Source organism: Heptranchias perlo, chromosome 24 (assembly GCF_035084215.1).
Source record: "Heptranchias perlo isolate sHepPer1 chromosome 24, sHepPer1.hap1, whole genome shotgun sequence".
Lineage (NCBI taxonomy): Eukaryota > Metazoa > Chordata > Chondrichthyes > Hexanchiformes > Hexanchidae > Heptranchias > Heptranchias perlo.
The window spans coordinates 23,770,478-23,788,968 of NC_090348.1; positions in this window are offsets into that span (position 1 = coordinate 23,770,478).

Consider the following 18,491-nt stretch of genomic DNA (forward strand, 5'->3'; position numbering starts at 1 on the left):
TCACCTGCCCTTCCTTATTTCCCAAGAGGAGGTCAAGTTTTGCCCCCTCTCTAGTCGGGCCATCCACATACTGAATGAGAAATTCCTCCTGAATACACTCAACAAATTTCTCTCCATCCAAGCCCCTAATGCTATGGCTGTCCCAGTCAATGTTGGGAAAGTTAAAGTCCCCTACTATTACCACCCTATTTTTCTTGCAGCTGTCTGTAATCTCCTTACATATTTGCTCCTCAATTTCCTGTTGACTATTTGGGGGTCTGTAGTACAATCCTATCAAAGTGATCTCTCCCTTCTTATTTTTCAGTTCTACCCATATAGACTCAGTGGGCGAACCCTCGGATATATCCCCTCTCACTACTGCCGTGATGCTCTCCCTAATCAAGAACGCAACTCCCCCTCCTCTCTTACCTCCTGCTCTATCTTTCCTATAGCATCTGTACCCTGGAACATTGAGCTGCCAGTCCTGCCCCTCCCTTAGCCATGTTTCAGTAATAGCTATAACATCCCAGTCGCATGTACCCACCCATGCCCTGAGTTCATCTGCCTTGCCCATCAGACTTCTTGCATTGAAATAAATGCAGTTTAATCTAGACTTCCCTTGGTCTTTGCCCTGCTTTCTCAGACCATCTGTCCGGTCATGTTTTGTACACTCTCCCTTACTGCCTTTTGTTTCTGTCACCACTTTACTTCCGACTGACTTCCTGCATCGGTTCCCATCCCCCTGCCACATTAGTTTAAACCCTCCCCAACAGCACTAACAAACACTCCCCCTAGGACATTAGTTCCAGTCCTGCCCAGATGCAGACCGTCCAATTTGTACTGGTCCCACCTCCCCCAGAACCGGTTCCAGTGGCCCAGGAATTTGAATCCCTCCCTCTTGCACCATCTCTCAAGCCACGTATTCATCCTAGCTATCCTGTCATTCCTACTCTGACTAGCCCGTGGCACTGGTAGCAATCCTGAGATTACTACCTTTGACGTCCTACTTTTTAGTTTAACTCCTAACTCCCTAAATTCAGCTTGTAGGACCTCATCCCGTTTTTTACCTATATCGTTGGTACCTATATGCACCACGACAACTGGCTGTTCACCCTCCCCCTCCAGAATGTCCTGCAGCCGCTCCGAGACATCCCTGACCCTTGCACCAGGGAGGCAACATACCATCCTGGAGTCTCGGTTGCGTCCGCAGAAACGCCTGTCTATTCCCCTTACAATCGAGTCCCCTATCACTATAGCTCTGCCACTCTTTTTCTTGCCCTCCTGGGCAGCAGAGCCAGCCACGGTGCCATGAACCTGGCCGCTGTCACCCTCCCCTGGTGAGCCATCTCCCCCAACCGTATCCAAATCGGTATACCTGTTTTGGAGGGAGATGACCGCAGGGGACCCCTGCACTGCCTTCCTACTCTTCCTTTGTCTGTTGGTCACCCATTCACTATCTCCCTCAGTAATTTTTATCTGTGGTGTGACCAACTCACTGAACGTGCTATCCACGACTTCCTCAGCATCGCGGATGCTCCAAAGTGAGTCCATCCGCAGCTCCAGAGCCGTCAAGCGGTCAAACAGTAGCTGCAGCTGGACACACTTCCCGCAGGTGAAGGAATCAGGGACACAGGAAGGATCCCTGAATTCCCACATCCCACAAGAGGAACATGACATGAAGTTACAACATGGAAACAGGCCCTTCGGCCCAACATGTCCATGTCGCCCAGTTTATACCACTAAGCTAGTCCCAATTGCCTGCACTTGGCCCATATCCCTCGATACCCATCTTCCCCATGTAACTGTCCAAATGCTTTTTAAAAGACAAAATTGTACCCGCCTCTACTACTGCCTCTGGCAGCTCGTTCCAGATACTCACATGGGTCTGGGATCTCCTGCCATGACTTAACCCTTTAAATAATCCAGGTCCTAGCATGTCATTCGGGTGCACAGCAGAAGTCACATTAAGGGCCTTCAATTGAGTCACGATCGCTCGGGGAAACGCATGAAAATTTTTTCCCAGTTTGCCACTCATGTATTGACCGCCCTGCTGAGATCCCACCGGTATGTTAAAATTTACCCCCAAATGTCTATCTTAGACTAACCCAGACCAAAAGTTATGTACTCATGGTTGGCTCAAGCTTGTCGGGAAGATTCCAAGTATTTTGATGGACACCACTGTAGTGTAGCAAGGCATTCTCTTGTAGCCAGGGCATCTGCTTCATAGGCATGAAGCTGTGAGATAGAGAACAGTCATGAAGATTCCAGGAGATGTGGTACCACCAGAAGGTGAAAGACAAGGTTGAAGCAGTCACGGTGGAGCAGTGTTTCTCTCTTACTCTAACTTCTGCTTAGCTTTTAAAAGTCTTTTACTTTGAACCACACCTCTGGGATGGTGGCTTGTCAAAAAAAAGGTTCCTCCAAATACAACCCACAATTGATTGATACTTCACTTGTTTCCTCTCAGTGTCCACGAGGACCTCCAGCTGTCCTGGAGTCGAATTCTTGTTACTATGATCAAGTTGCTATGGTGATCTGTCCTCCTCTGTGTGGTTTTTTACGACATGTAAATTAATAATTCTTTTAACAGTCCTTCAAGATTTTTAATCGTCCTTTTCTTTCAGTATGCTGGAGCCAATTTAATATCAAGCTTTTATTTATCGGATGTATTTTTACTGCAGTACAAATTCTAAATCAATCTTTCCTCCATTTAAAAAAAAATGTCCACCAGTAGATTTACATGGGCTGATTAAATAATTCATATTCACACAGTTTTGTTTTTTTGCTATTCATATCCCCTTTTCAGCTGAGAGGACAAGACAGCCTGAGCTGTAGAATTATCCATGACTTTCAACCAGAGATTGGCATTTGCATGCAACTTAAAGTTTTCCCTTTGGGATTCAGTGGTATTCAACTGGCCCTCAAACCAAACTTCAGGTTTTCTTGTTTGGATCCGCAGAGCAATGTTCATTCCGTCAAAAATCTACACAACTTTGGACTTTGACTATTTGAAGCCAAAATTCAATACCTTACTGCTCATTTCTGCTTTAAGCACCTCTGTCTGTTAAATAAAACTGCGCTAAGATTTAGAGTCTGTGAGCTTGAGAGCTGTAACATGACAGAATTGCAGAAGCTGTTCATCTAAACATTCTAAATGGTATTCGGCGACAATGAAAGGCTTTGTGCTTCTTATATAGACTGCAATTATTCAAAATTAGATTGTAGTTATCTCTTGAAAATAAATAGGATCTGTTTCCCAGTTAAATATTTCATACTGCTAATCACATTGTAATTAGAAAACTATTGTGTAGCTTCAACCCATCTGAGCTGGGCTAATCAGGCAAAACATCAAGGCTTTTTGTGACAGCAAATTGTAGGCTCGTTATAACATGTAATTAATATGTGCATAACCATTATATACATCCAATTATTTAAAATATACCTGTAATAGTGCAATTATTTTCCACACAGTAACTTTTGTATCAGTATGTAAAGCATCTTATTACCAGTGGCCAAACTCAACTTAAAATGAAACATTGTATCAGTACAGAGAACAGAATTTACAACGTATACTAAGTTTGCAGTATAATTGGGAATATCATTAAGTTCAACATGGTTTTTACACCAGTTCTGTGATATTATAATGTCATAAAGCAACAATGCAAAACTCAGAGATCATATTATATTCTTTCCGATGTGTAGAAGACGCAACATGTGACATGTTCAATCCAGGTGGTGAGATCAATGCCTGGTGATTTGTGCTGATTTGAATTCTGCCTCTGAAGAAAGTGCCTTGCCATTTACTCACCACCTGCCCAATAACATGTCTGAAATTAGAAACCTGCTGGGCAAGAAACCATTCCATGGTACAATGTATTGGACCATATCTCTCTTTTCCTCCAAGTAGGTAAATAGCCCTGCCATAAGAAGGCAATTCCTAAAAGAGTTCTCTATGCATAAGTGCTTGTCCATTATGTATAATGCTACAGAAATTACAATCCAAGAAACCATAGAGAATATAGTAGAGCAGCTTTAGTAATGATATGTACGATGGGTAATTTTATCATTCCTACGAAAACACAGAAGATATTGTAAAGCCAGTAAAGATCATTTGCTTTATCAAGTCCATTGATTATCAGGGCTAAACTTGAGGAGTATTCATACAAAAACAGTCTAATAAACAGCAGTCGACACAACTTTAGGGGGGGGAAGATCATGTCTAACCCACTTTCTTGATTTCTCTAAGGAAGTGATAACCCAAGTAAACTTGGAATTGTGTACTTAGACTTCCAAAAGGCATTTGATAAAATTCCACATAAAAGGGTTACTAGTAAAGCTCAAACCTTTGGGGATTCAGAGAAAAACTTGGAAAAGGATAAGAAACTGGCTGTTAGAGGAGTAATGTTGGGTGGGGAGAAATACTTAGGGCTATTTACCTACTTGGGGTTCTCAGATTTGGGACCACTACTGTTTTCTAATTTACATCAATGTCTTGGATTCAGAAATTGCCTCCTTCGAGGCTGGGGTGTGGGGGCTGTATTTGTTCTGCCATTGCATCGACCCAGACAAGGGACCACTACTGTTTCTAATTTACATCAATGTCTTGGATTCAGAAATTGCCTCCTTCTAGGCTGGAGTGGGGGGGCGGGTGGTGGGGGGGGGGCTCTATTTGTTCTGTCATTGCATCGACCCAGACAAAACAGAGAATGTAACAAATGGTCGTGGAACCCATGTGAGCAGGAGCAACATTGGATATTAAATAATAATCAAGAGATGTTAGAGTAGGTCAGAGTCAGAAAACAACTTGGCAACAATGACCAAAATATTGTCGAGTTTAAGGTTAAGTTTACGATGGAAAAGTGGATGAATACTGTGCCACAAAAGCTAGTAGCTCACAAAAAGGGAATAGGACTCTCACTTTACTTTGATACAGTCAGGTCAAGCCTTACCACCCTATTTATATTACATAATGTTTAGCATTGATGTGAAGCCAAAATGGAAACCCCTTCACACCAATGCTAAACTATTAGTGTAAATACACCCTAAGATTACAGATTCAAGTCTGCCATCAGTTATAGAGAAGTTAGCAGAAGCCCTTACTTTGTGGGAGTTACAACCTTATAACATTTTATATATATTAACTTTTAAATATCATCTATATATTAGCAATGTACTGGAACAGACTAAGTACTCTTGGATTCTAAGAGTAAATTCACTAATCCTGCATTCCAAGCAGGGAACTGTGCTTGAAAGGAACATGGCTTCGGTGAATTATTGATAATAAAGCTGTCCTTTCTGCTTGTTATAAAGAAGAGGAGTTGGAAATTTTTTTTTAATCAATCATGAACAATTTTCATCTTGTTCTATATTTATATTGCTTACCAAAGAAACCAAACATATACAAGCTGGATTCTTGAGGGCCATGAAGGACACTGTACACTGTGGAAACATCATTGGTAGTGATTGTATCTGGACAAATGAAACAGTAGGATCTTCCTACACTGTACTTTCAGAGAGGATGACCTCTCATTACTCTAGTCTATTGAGACTAGACTATCAAAAAAGCCTCAGGAAATGTTATTTTTATTTGACACCAAGTTTAAAGGATTAAATATTTTCTCACTTAGGTGATGTCTGGTAAATTCATGCCACCTTCTTATTTCTATGCTCAATTAAACATTTTTTGGAGAGTTGGTGTACAGTGCTGTATATTTTTTTTATTCGTTCATGGGATGTGGGCGTCGTTGACGTGACCGGCATTTATTGCCCATCCCTAATTGCCCTTGAGAAGGTGGTGGTGAGCCGTCTTCTTGAACCGCTGCAGTCCGTGTGGTGAAGGTTCTCCCACAATGCTGTTAGGAAGAGAGTTCCAGGATTTTGACCAAGCGACGATGAAGGAACGGCGATATATTTCCAAGTTGGGATGGTGTGTGACTTGGAGGGGAACGTGCAGGTGGTGTTGTTCCCATGTACCTGCTGCTCTTGTCCTTCTAGGTGGTAGAGGTCGCGGGTTTGGGAGGTGCTGTCGAAGAAGCCTTGGCGAGTTGCTGCAGTGCATCCTGTGGATGGTACACACTGCAGCCACTGTGCGCCGGTGGTGAAGGGAGTGAATGTTTAGGGTGGTGGATGGGGTGCCAATCAAGCGGGCTGCTTTGTCCTGGATGGTGTCGAGCTTCTTGAGTGTTGTTGGAGCTCCACTCATCCAGGCAAGTGGAGAGTATTCTATCACACTCCTGACTTGTGCCTTGTAGATGATAGAAAGGCTTTGGGGAGTCAGGAGGTGAGTCACACGCCGCAGAATACCCAGCCTCTGACCTGCTCTTTTAGCCACAGTATTTATGTGGCTGGTCCAGTTAAGCTTCTGGTCAATGGTGACCCCCAGGATGTTGATGGTGGGGGATTCGGCAATGGTAATGCCGTTGAATGTCAAGGGGAGGTGGTTAGAATTAGCTTTATTTCCAATGTAACATTTTCTGTTGTTAATGATTACTGTCAATGTACTATCCAGTTAACTCAATTATTTCAGAAATGTATGTGAGCTGGGAATATTCACACATTGGATTTATAGAAATTATTACAGCAATGAGACTGTCAGTATAAATACTAATAAGCAGAAAAAATACAATTATCTGTAATGGCAATCCCACAACAATATTTTTAGATTTACTGCATTAACATCATTAGTACTTTTCAGGCACTTGGGTGCATTTCCAGATTAGTCCATAGCAACCACATCAAGATACTAATGAAGTAGTTTTAGGAATACAGATGAAGTTCTAATGATTGAGAATGCAATTAATGTGCAATAACTGGAGTACCCAGTGAGTGCAAAGGATTAAACAAAGATCATAAAAGTGGTAATGACTAATATATGACAATATTGTTAATATACAAAATTATCAATTTATTCACATCCTGTAAATGTTAAAGGACAACCACTGCTATAGCAGAGGATAAAGAAGCATTAGAGCATGTAAGCAATGCAATAATGTTATTGTGATCCAATGCTTTTCAAGGTGAAGTATATCATTGTGTTGTGTCTTGACAACCAGAGGAAAAACAAATTTGCTCAGCACTTTTATATCCTTTAATAGTGAATGCAGTGAAGTGGAATTGGACTACTATACAATACCATAGAAAATACTTTCACGTTGAAGAGTTCATTAACAAAGGTAACAATTAAGGGTTCATATTTTAGCTTGAAATAAGAAAAAAATTATGATTTTGACAAAATAAATAGTGTGCTAGTCTTATTGAATAAATAGATTAGCTTTCAATTACTTTCCCAAAAATATAATTGTGCTGTACTGAACATATGTGTTTTGGATAGAAATTCTGGGATGTAAGGGCAGCAGTGACCTTGACTAGCACTGGCAATGGTGTCCCTATAGCACGGATTGTTACTGGTGTCTTTGCAGCAAGTGATGTGGAGATGCCGGTGATGGACTGGGGTTGACAATTGTAAACAATTTTACAACACCAAGTTATAGTCCAGCAATTTTATTTTAAATTCACAAGCTTTCGGAGGCTTCCTCCTTCCACATCGTTCACCTGAGGAAGGAGGAAGCCTCCGAAAGCTTGTGAATTTAAAATAAAATTGCTGGACTATAACTTGGTGTTGTAAAATTGTTTACAATTGCAGCAAGTGACATACCTTTGTAATTGCCTCTGAACCAACCCAATGTCTGTAAAGGCAGTTCTCTGCCTGCTAAGTTAGCCAGATCCTGCAAATGTGGCTACTGTCATAATGGTAGGTGCAGGCAATTGGCCCTGGTGCCTATAGAACTTCCTGGCATGCTTTCTTTCATCTAGCACCACTTTAACCGTAAAATATTATATTTCGGGCAATTTAAAAACGTCAACTCCCATCATTAATTTTAACTTGACTTGGAGATTATCATGGGACTCTATCTAGCACCTTGATGTCTTGTCAATCTTTGAGCTTCTGAAGGTTTAAATTGTAAGAGCTCCTTTTCATGTCTTTTTTTCCCAGCTCTTCCTGTTCTCCCAAAAAAACAAAAGTCCAAAATTCATCAATAAAAAAGCACTGAAAAAAAGACAGTGCAAAAAAGCCTGTGCCTCTTTAAGATGTCATTTAATGGGTGGAGAAGCATAAAGACTATGGGGTAAATTTTCATCCTTAGCACTCCCGGTGCAGAGCTTTGTTTAATGGCAGTGCTAAAGACAACATCTAGTCATTATAGGTGAAAATCCCAAGCTGGCAGGATATGTTCCAGCAGTACAGGGGCCAAGAAATTGGGTGGAATATTCCCTTTCACTGGATCTCCAAGTGATTAGTTATCTTTACGCCCACCCTAGATGGACGAGCAGAGCACAGTGCAATTCCATCTTAAGTAGATGGGAGATTGTGTTAAGCATACGTACATGTACTTAAATTGATCGTACTATTATAAATGAAGTCATAACATATTTTGTGTAAGAGCACTTTAGGCTGACCTAATTTGGACTAAATCTTCCAATTACTCTGGAGTGATCCTGGAGAACAACCCCATGTTCCTCTTCTCCATCACAAACATCCCACACCATCTATCTTCACTTCTGATACTAAATGCAAGGAGATCATTGCCTAGCTCCACTGACTCCCTATGCCCAGTGAATTAACTTCAAGATCCATGTCATCAAATTGTCCAAGCAATGATTTCCAGCCAATTATCTTGACTGCATCCTCTGCTCCTCTAACACTGGATTGCTGCTAGTTCCCTGCTCCCTCTGCTTCATCATCTGAAGTTGTATCATTCAGTCACTTTACCATTGGTCTCTGGAATTAGCTCTCAACACTGCTTTGCCTGTTACCTCCCTTCTTTTCTTCAAAAGCTTCCTAGAAATCCATTTCTTCAACTATGTAATCCATGTTCTCCCCCCCAAAAAAAACTTTTCCTTTCCTCTCAGTATCTAACTTTCTGTTTTGTGAAACATTGTTTTACATAAGTATTATACAAATGCATTTTGTTGTATCTCCTTCAAAAGAAGACCTGGATATTTATTTCAGAATGGGATTGAAAGCACTAAGACTAAATATATAAATATATGATCAAATATTCTATAGAATATAATTGCCTGGAATTTCTGAGGAGATTCTCTGATCTCTCACTATAACCGCGGCAGAAACAAAGTTTCTCCAAGGTTTTGTGATCTTCTACGAATGTTACGGTGGGGGATCAGGGAACCCCTGCAGAAATTCTACACCCATGGGACTGTGTGGCTGGGATCATGTTCAGATCATCTGTGGACCATAACTTATAAAATGTAGGTTTTCTATCCTGGAGTTATCTTGGTGTTTGAAAGTGCCTTGTCTTTCTTTCTCCAACCATAAGTTATGTCCTTCAAGAGTTTGGTTAGAATCAATGGTGCAGCAGGTTGTGCTTGTTATGCTGGATAGTTATATCTCATTTTGTGTTTCATTATGTTTTTATTCATGAATAAACTACCTTCTTTCAAATCTTTTAGAAGTGATAGCACCAAAGGAGGAATTCCATAAGAACTGCAAGGCACCCCAGGATTGCAAAGTAGGGATCATCTGGTTGGATGCTTTATGCAGGGTCTATTCTTTGCTGACCAGGATCTTTTTTTTAAAATTCGTTCACGGGATGTGGACGTCGCTGGCAAGGCCGGCATTTATTGCCCATCCCTAATTGCCCTCGAGAAGGTGGTGGTGAGCCGCCATCTTGAACCGCTGCAGTCCGTGTGGTGATGGTTCTCCCACAGTGCTGTTAGGAAGGGAGTTCCAGGATTTTGACCCAGCGACAATGAAGGAACGGCGATATATTTCCAAGTCGGGATGGTGTGTGACTTGGAGGGGAACGTGCAGGTGGTGTTGTTCCCATGCGCCTGCTGCCCTTGTCCTTCTAGGTGGTAGAGGTCGCGGGTTTGAGAGGTGCTGTCGGAGAAGCCTTGGCGAGTTGCTGCAGTGCATCCTGTGGATGGTGCACACTGCAGCCACAGTGCGCCGGTGGTGAAGGGAGTGAATGTTTAGCGTGGTGGATGGGGTGCCAATCAAGCGGGCTGCTTTATCTTGGATTGTGTCGAGCTTCTTGAGTGTTGTTGGAGCTGCACTCATCCAGGCAAGTGGAGAGTATTCCATCACACTCCTGACTTGTGCCTTGTAGATGGTGGAAAGGCTTTGGGGAGTCAGGAGGTGAGTCACTCGCTGCAGAATACCCAGCCTCTGACCTGCTCTCGTAGCCACAGTATTTATATGGCTGGTCCAGTTAAGTTTCTGGTCAATGGTGACCCCCAGGATGTTGATGGTGGGGGATTCGGCGATGGTAATGCCATTGAATGTCAAGGGGAGGTGGTTAGACTCTCTCTTGTTGGAGATGGTCATTGCCTGGCACTTATCTGGTGCGAATGTTACTTGCCACTTATCAGCCCAAGCCTGGATGTTGTCCAGGTCTTGCTGCATGCAGGCTCAGACTGCTTCATTATCTGAGGGGTTGCGAATGGAACTGAACACTGTGCAGTCATCAGCGAACATCCCCATTTCTGACCTTATGATGGAGGGAAGGTCATTGATGAAGCAGCTGAAGATGGTTGGGCCTAGGACACTGCCCTGAGGAACTCCTGCAGCAATGCCCTGGGGCTGAGATGATTGGCCTCCAACAACCACTACCATCTTCCTTTGTGCTAGGTATGACTCCAGCCACTGGAGAGTTTTCCCCCTGATTCCCATTGACTTCAATTTTACTAGGGCTCCTTGGTGCCACACTCGGGCAAATGCTGCCTTGATGTCAAGGGCAGTCACTCTCACCTCACCTCTGGAATTCAGCTCTTTTGTCCATGTTTGGACCAAGGCTGTAATGAGGTCTGGAGCCGAGTGGTTCTGGCAGAACCCAAACTGAGCATCGGTGAGCAGGTTATTGGTGAGTAAGAGCCGCTTGATAGCACTGTCAACGACACCTTCCATCACTTTGCTGATGATTGAGAGTAGACTGATGGGGCGGTAATTGGCCGGATTGGATTTGTCCTGCTTTTTGTGGACAGGACATACCTGGGCAATTTTCCACATTGTCGGGTGGATGCCAGTGTTGTAGCTGTACTGGAACAGCTTGGCTAGAGGCGCAGCTAGTTCTGGAGCACAAGTCTTCAGCACTACAGCTGGGATGTTGTCAGGGCCCATAGCCTTTGCTGTATCCAGTGCACTCAGCCGTTTCTTGATATCACGTGGAGTGAATCGAATTGGCTGAAGACTGGCTTCCGTGATGGTGGGGATATCGGGAGGAGGCTGAGATGGATTATCCACTCGGCACTTCTGGCTGAAGATGGTTGCAAACGCTTCAGCCTTGTCTTTTGCACTCACGTGCTGGACTCCGCCATCATTGAGAATGGGGATGTTTGCAGAGCCTCCTCCTCCCGTTAGTTGTTTAATTGTCCACCACCATTCACGACTGGATGTGGCAGGACTGCAGAGCTTTGATCTGATCCGTTGGTTGTGGAATCGCTTAGCTCTGTCTATAGCATGTTGCTTCCGCTGTTTAGCATGCATGTAGTCCTGAGTTGTAGCTTCACCAGGTTGGCACCTCATTTTTAGGTACGCCTGGTGCTGCTCCTGGCATGCTCTTCTACACTCCTCATTGAACCAGGGTTGATCCCCTGGCTTGTTGGTAATGGTAGAGTGAGGAATATGCCGGGCCATGAGGTTACAGATTGTGCTGGAATACAATTCTGCTGCTGCTGATGGCCCACAGCGCCTCATGGATGCCCAGTTTTGAGCTGCTAGATCTGTTCTGAATCTATCCCATTTAGCACGGTGGTAGTGCCACACAACACGTTGGATGGTGTCCTCAGTGCGAAGACGGGACTTCATCTCCACGAGGACTGTGCGGTGGTCACTCCTACCAATACTGTCATGGACAGATGCATTTGCGACAGGTAGATTGGTGAGGACGAGGTCAAGTAAGTTTTTCCCTCATGTTGGTTCGCTCACCACCTGCCGCAGGCCCAGTCTAGCAGCTATGTCCTTCAGGACTCGGCCAGCTCGGTCAGTAGTGGTGCTACCGAGCCACTCTTGGTGATGGACATTGAAGTCCCCCACCCAGAGTACATTTTGTGCCCTTGCTACCCTCAGTGCTTCCTCCAAGTGGTGCTCAACATGGAGGAGGACTGATTCATCAGCTGAGGGAGGACGGTAGGTGGTAATCAGCAGGAGGTTTCCTTGTTTAGAAGTCTTGTCTTCAGTATTTCTAACAGTAATATTATTCTCAAAATTTCAATCTTAAAATTGTTTTCCTCAAAGTTGATGCGCATGTTTTTCACACCCCTTTTTTCTTTTTTTCTCATGCTATCAGGGTTTGAATGCTAGTTTTTAGTGAAGTTACATCACAAGTGCAATCTTGACTGCATGCAGGTGAACTTATTAGTATCTAGAATAGGGATTAGCTGTTATTAAGACAAATTTATGGTAACTGAATTTTCGATATGAAAATCAAGACATTTAGGAATTTTTCTCAAACGTCAGCATATTTGAAAGGCATCAAATTGATTCCCATTCTGTTGGTTCTCACTTGACCTGACTGCATGTTGATTCAAATTTTAATTGAAGACACTAAGCAAATTGACAGATACGTCTTAACCAAAGGTGACATCAAATGAGGCTTAAGTAATGAATGCAGCAGTAAGTATGATTGCCAGATCTGTATGAATTTTACTTTCAGTTTTGATTTGAGCAGACAGAAAACCATTTTGAATGATGTGGCAACATTTGATTGAGTCTTTTTTAGAAATTAGCATACTCCATGGAAGTAGCTATTTTAAAAGCCCAGTCTTTTTTCTATATTAAGTTGCATAACAAGGAGGTGCAACTAAAGACAGTTGTAACAAAGGCAGATACTTGACCAAGTTGAACCCAGTGCTGAATGGGAGCTGTTATAAATTTCTGGTGTGCCATAGATACCACCTCAGGTTCAGTGGCATCAGTCGCTACTGTAAGTGGATCCCATATCTCTTGCGTTCCTGTGTTGACACACTGCCCAATAAGTACCTAAATGATAACATAACCCAAGGGCTGTAACAATGCATTCCCCTTGACAAATGGACTGGATACTGTAAACTTGCACATGCCTCATCATGTGCTTCTTCAATCTTACAATTGGTAGAACTGATGAACACTGTGGTAACACGAGGTCAATGACAAATCAAGAAGCTGGTCCATTTTGCTGAATACACGTGACTGAACGAAAGTAGAAATTCCAGAATTTTAAAATTTCTGCAACGTTTCTCATAACCGCACAAAACCACACTGTGCTATCTTGAATAGCAGACAATACATTCACGTTTGGTTTTGTTTCATAAGAACATAAGAACATAAGAAATTGGAGCAGGAGTAGGCCAATCGGCCCCTCGAGCCTGCTCCGCCATTCAATAAGATCATGGCTGATCTGATCCCAACCACAAATCTAAAGAACACAAGAAGTCGGAGCAGGACCCGGCCACATAGCCCCTGGGCCCTCTCCGCCACCCACAGGGCATTGACCGATCCGAACTCAGCTTCATGTCCAATTTCCTGCCCGCTCCCCATAACCCCTAATTCCCTTTACTTCTAGGAAACTGTCTATTTCTGTTTTAAATTTATCTAATGATGTAGCTTCCACAGCTTCCTGGGGCAGCAAATTCCACAGACCGACCACCCTCTGAGTGAAGAAGTTTCTCCTCATCTCAGTTTTGAAAGAGCAGCCCCTTATTCTAAGATTATGCCCCCTAGTTCTAGTTTCACCCATCTTTGGGAACATCCTTACTGCATCCACCCGATCAAGACCCTTCACAATCTTATATGTTTCAATAAGATCGCCTCTCATTCTTCTGAACTCCAATGAGTAGAGTCCCAATCTACTCAACCTCTCCTCATATGTCCGCCCCCTCATCCCCGGGATTAACCGAGTGAACCTTCTTTGTACTGCCTCGAGAGCAAGTATGTCTTTTCTTAAGTATGGAGACCAAAACTGTATGCAGTATTCCAGGTGCGGTCTCACCAATACCTTTCGGGTCAGCTTCTGGCTGGGAAAACCAGACCTACTACTAGACCTTAAACCCCAGCTCAGGCCACGAGTTGCCTCCTTGCAGCCTTTGTTAGATCTGAACATGGGTTTTCCTCCTCTTTTTGTTAATTCTTACTCCAGGAGGTGGAATCTCCTGGGGACTACCCCTGACCATCTCAACTAGAATAGGTGTGAACGATCACTGATATGTCCAAATTAATGTTCATTGTTCCTGGCTCCTCTTCCACCCGCTCCTGATTAAGCCTCTTTGGATAGCACAGTTGGGCAGCACACAGCACAAAAACAAACCGGTGTGTTTTTCAGCAGTGAGTGCTTTTTATGAATAGCATTCATTTCTCTTATCTATGCATCTGCACTTGGTGTGGGAGCAGAAGCATTGCCCACCTTTGAGTAACTGATTGACCCTGGTTTACAAAGGCTAGCTGAACATCCCTGCCCCTTGCAGTCGACCCACTAACCAAGAGGCTCTAGGACCCTACCCTCAGCCTATGACAGTACTATTGACATCACTTCTCATCATGCCCGAGACATATTAGCCACTTCTAACCTGCCAACCCATCTCATTCTTGATGCTGCAGCTTCTACCTGCCACCCAAGTCCCTGCCTATTGTTGCCTCTAACCTGGTCACTCACCAGAGCCCCTGTGCTGCTACCACTAACTGTCCATAGTCACTGAGACAAAAAGCCCCATTTTAACTCCAGGCCAGATTTCGACGGGTGAGCAGTGGTGTGAGTTAAAAACTCACCTGCTGCTCCAGAAATAGGAACATAGCAACAGGAGTAGACCATTCAGCCCCTCAAGCCTGTTCTGCCAATTTTAACTGCCAGGTCTCATTTAAATTCCACCCTCCGACTCCCCAAATGTTCTGGGTGGGAAGTTGGCAGGAAACATGTGGAAAATCCTACGGCCTGGAAGCTGCCTGCCGACAGCAGGGCCACCGGGTTGTCCCGTGGGGGCCCTGCGATCAGGCAGGGGGAATGAGTATATGGCAGGGGAGGTCTAAACTTTCCTTTTTGGGTCCGGAGGAGCACTCCTGCTCCTCCTGACCCCACATGGAAAGTAGTGAAAAAATAAAAAACGATCCTTTGGGTTAGTCTGACAGGTAACTGACTGCTGCTTCCTGCTCAGGCCACCTAGTAAAAATGATATAATTGGGACCTGATATGCATATGTTAAAAAGGACCCTGTCGACTTTGGGTGGGTGTCCTTGCTGCCTGTTCAAGACAGCATGTGAAAGTCTGAACCTGCCAACTCCAACTGGGTGGTTAGGGTTAAAATCACACCAAAGAGACAAAAAAGAAAAGTGAAAGAGTAGAGAGGTTAGGGAGACTGTAGTGAAGGCAGAGAGGATAAGCAACAGAAATTAATCAGTAGAGAGACACACAGATGTGATTGAGAACAGAGACTGGAGTTCCAGGTGCCAGTTATCCTGTTACCTTGCCAAATTGGCCATTTTCCATGTGTCAGCCTTGGCAGTGAGTGTTCACAAGGTATTTGACTGTGGAGGACAGGCCATTAAAGTTGGGTCTAATCCTTTCCTCACCATCTGTCAGGGGTCACTGAATAGTGATCAGGTGTAGAAACCTTGGCTATTTTTCCCTCCTAACCAGGGGCACTAAGGCCAATTGTAATGCTCCTACTCCAGCTGAGATCAGCTAACTCAGCAGAGATTACGAGATTGAATTTAGAACTTTTCTTGTCTATATGCCTTAGCTACTCACTGGATAAACTTGCTGAGTCTTGAAACATATTCTATGTTTAATTTTGGACAAAGATACTATAGACTATTGGCTCTACAAATCATAGCAGTATTATAAATAGCAGAAAATGTACAGCAGATTTCTGATTGCATCAGAAGAAAGTAATAAACATTATAATATGCATGGCTCCTGCACAAAACGTTGTACACAATAACATTTGTTTATTTTCATCCTGACTGCTCCTTTATAATGGGCTAGAATTTGCCCAAGAGTTCCCCAATCTCCTCCATCTCCCATCATAACTATGGCGGAGGTTTGGCAGAAACCACAGAGAAACGGCGAAAACACTACTTAAGCTATTTCTCTAAGGTTTCTGCCGAAGTTATGACAGACAATCAGGAAACCCCCCGCAGAAACTCCAGGAGAGCAAGTTTAATTTCTTGGGCAATGGTTGATTACTCCTGTGATTAAATATCTTTGCACAAGTCTATTTGTTGAATGTTGAGCTGTAGCTACACTGAGTATTGCTGTAGTAGTAATTCTTTGGTAATTGCAAATTAAAGCAAAGGTATCAATTATATTGAGATACATTTCTAATTTGTTTCTACCATTAAAATCAAATGGGTAAATATTATGCGTTATTTCAGTTGGAAGGTAAAGATCCATTCTAAGAGCAGGAAATTATGCTCCTACACAAACTCAATGAATTATACTAATTTGGAGTATGTCTCCCATAAATTTTAAGAAAATGACATTTACTTTTACAGTAAAAAAAAACTAACTTAAATTTTTAGGTTTTGAACAACTTTGTTCACAGGAAGAGTTCATAGTTAGATTCATATTAACAGATACTGAATTCCAATGAGTCGGATCAAGAAGAGAAATCTTATGATTGCAGTAGTTGTGATTGCAGCACTGTGTACAACTCAGGTGCCCAGAATTTCTGCAGGGCTCCTCCCAATTGTCCGCTATGGACAATTGGTATAAACCCTGGAAAACTGGCGTAAGCAGCTGCTTACATTGTTTTACTGGGGTTTCCGACAAAGTTACGGTGGACGATTTGGGCGATCCCACACAGAAATTCTACCCCAGGGTCCCTAGATCGGTGCCTTCTTTTTCTGTCTTTGTGATCCAGGCAATAGGGATGAATGGATTTTGCCAAATTATGTCTTATTTTTTAATTTATTCATAAAACAATTTGGATGATCCGTGAGATTGAGGAATTTTATTTAAATTTCATACACTATGAACCCACTCTCACTAGGTAGATCAAACAGCTAGAATAGAAATATTTGTCACACAATACAGAGCTGGAGATTACCCTGTATAATACTTATGTGCTGCTTTCACAACCTACTGCTGCAATCTTCAACCTTTTTAAAGGCCGCACTCTCATTTCCATGCACCCCAGCTGTCTGCAACTCACTGCGTGGACATCTGGCACATCCGTATTTAAAATGAGATTATTTATCGAAATCAGTGAGGAACTGAGACACATAAGCTGCAACTTGATGGAGACAGCCATGGTCTAAGGCCATGCTAGGTACCATGAATTGTTCCAAGATCTTTCAGGTCTATTTTATTATATTAGACATATTGATGCATTTCCTATTTACATCTATGTATCAGAAATTTACCATTGTATGTAATGATAATCATCCCGCACTCAATAATTATATTTCTCATTTATACTTAATAATTCCTATCGAATTACCATTTCATTTTCAAGCAATATTATGATTCATTTGATAAAAATAAACTCTCCTTTGAGTTGATTAGGGTTGCAGAAAGAACAATTAATATTTTGTTTCAATGTGCAGTCTTCTTCTACTCAAGGTGGTCAAAAATTCACTTTTTCTTGAATGGCCGCATAGTTGTGTTTTACTCTGGAAGGTGGCAAGTAATTTGTCTTGAAAGGAAAAAACTGCATTTAAATAGACCTATAAATATTCTTATAAATTTAAAAGTCTTGTGTCTAGCATGTATATGTCACATCTCAATGTGTCACACTTGAAAGCATTACACTTGAAAGTGTCATATTTGCAAACTGTGTCACATTTAGACTTGATTGGCTCAACTGAACAGGTAGGAAATCTACCAATGAACACATAGCAAGAAGATAGTAAAACTACCAGCCAAGAATTAGTAATCTATGTCTTTCATCCAGCAGAGGCCCGTTGTCTAGCTCTCCTAAGTTATTGAAAGGAGGCCCAAGGGCCAATTTTGGGCCAGCCGTGGGCCTCCAGTTGGGGTGAACATTACCTGCACAGTGTCAATTCTTGGCCCAAAAATAGGCCCAGAGGAACTTCTACCCTAGTGTCTTTAAAATTTTATAAAAAGAGTAGTTTTTTTTCAGTCTTCATTGAGGTAATGGAACATGATGTACATCTTCAAAGAATGTGACTTTATTGTAGGACAAGAGATTATTTTTATCAGTGAAGATTCAGTGTCCTTTAAATATTAGATTTCAATTGTTTCATGGCATAGTCTCCCTTGGTGCCATGTGACTCTAAGGGCTGAATTTTCCTTTGCTATAACGTCCAAAATTGGAGCGGAGGAAAATCAGGCAGCGAGGCTTAACAATGCCTCTCTGCCCAGACCTACTTTTTCCTGGCCCTGCCCCAGCCCCAACAGAAAAAGCCACTAGCTGCCCCTTCACCAGCTCACCGCATATAAATGACGGTGGAGAGACAGGGCCAGGAAACCCATTTGGTTTCTCCGCCTTTCGCTGCTGATGCCATTGCACCCAGGGATCACCAGTAAAGGAGTGGTGGTAGTCACTGGGGTAGCACCTTTTGG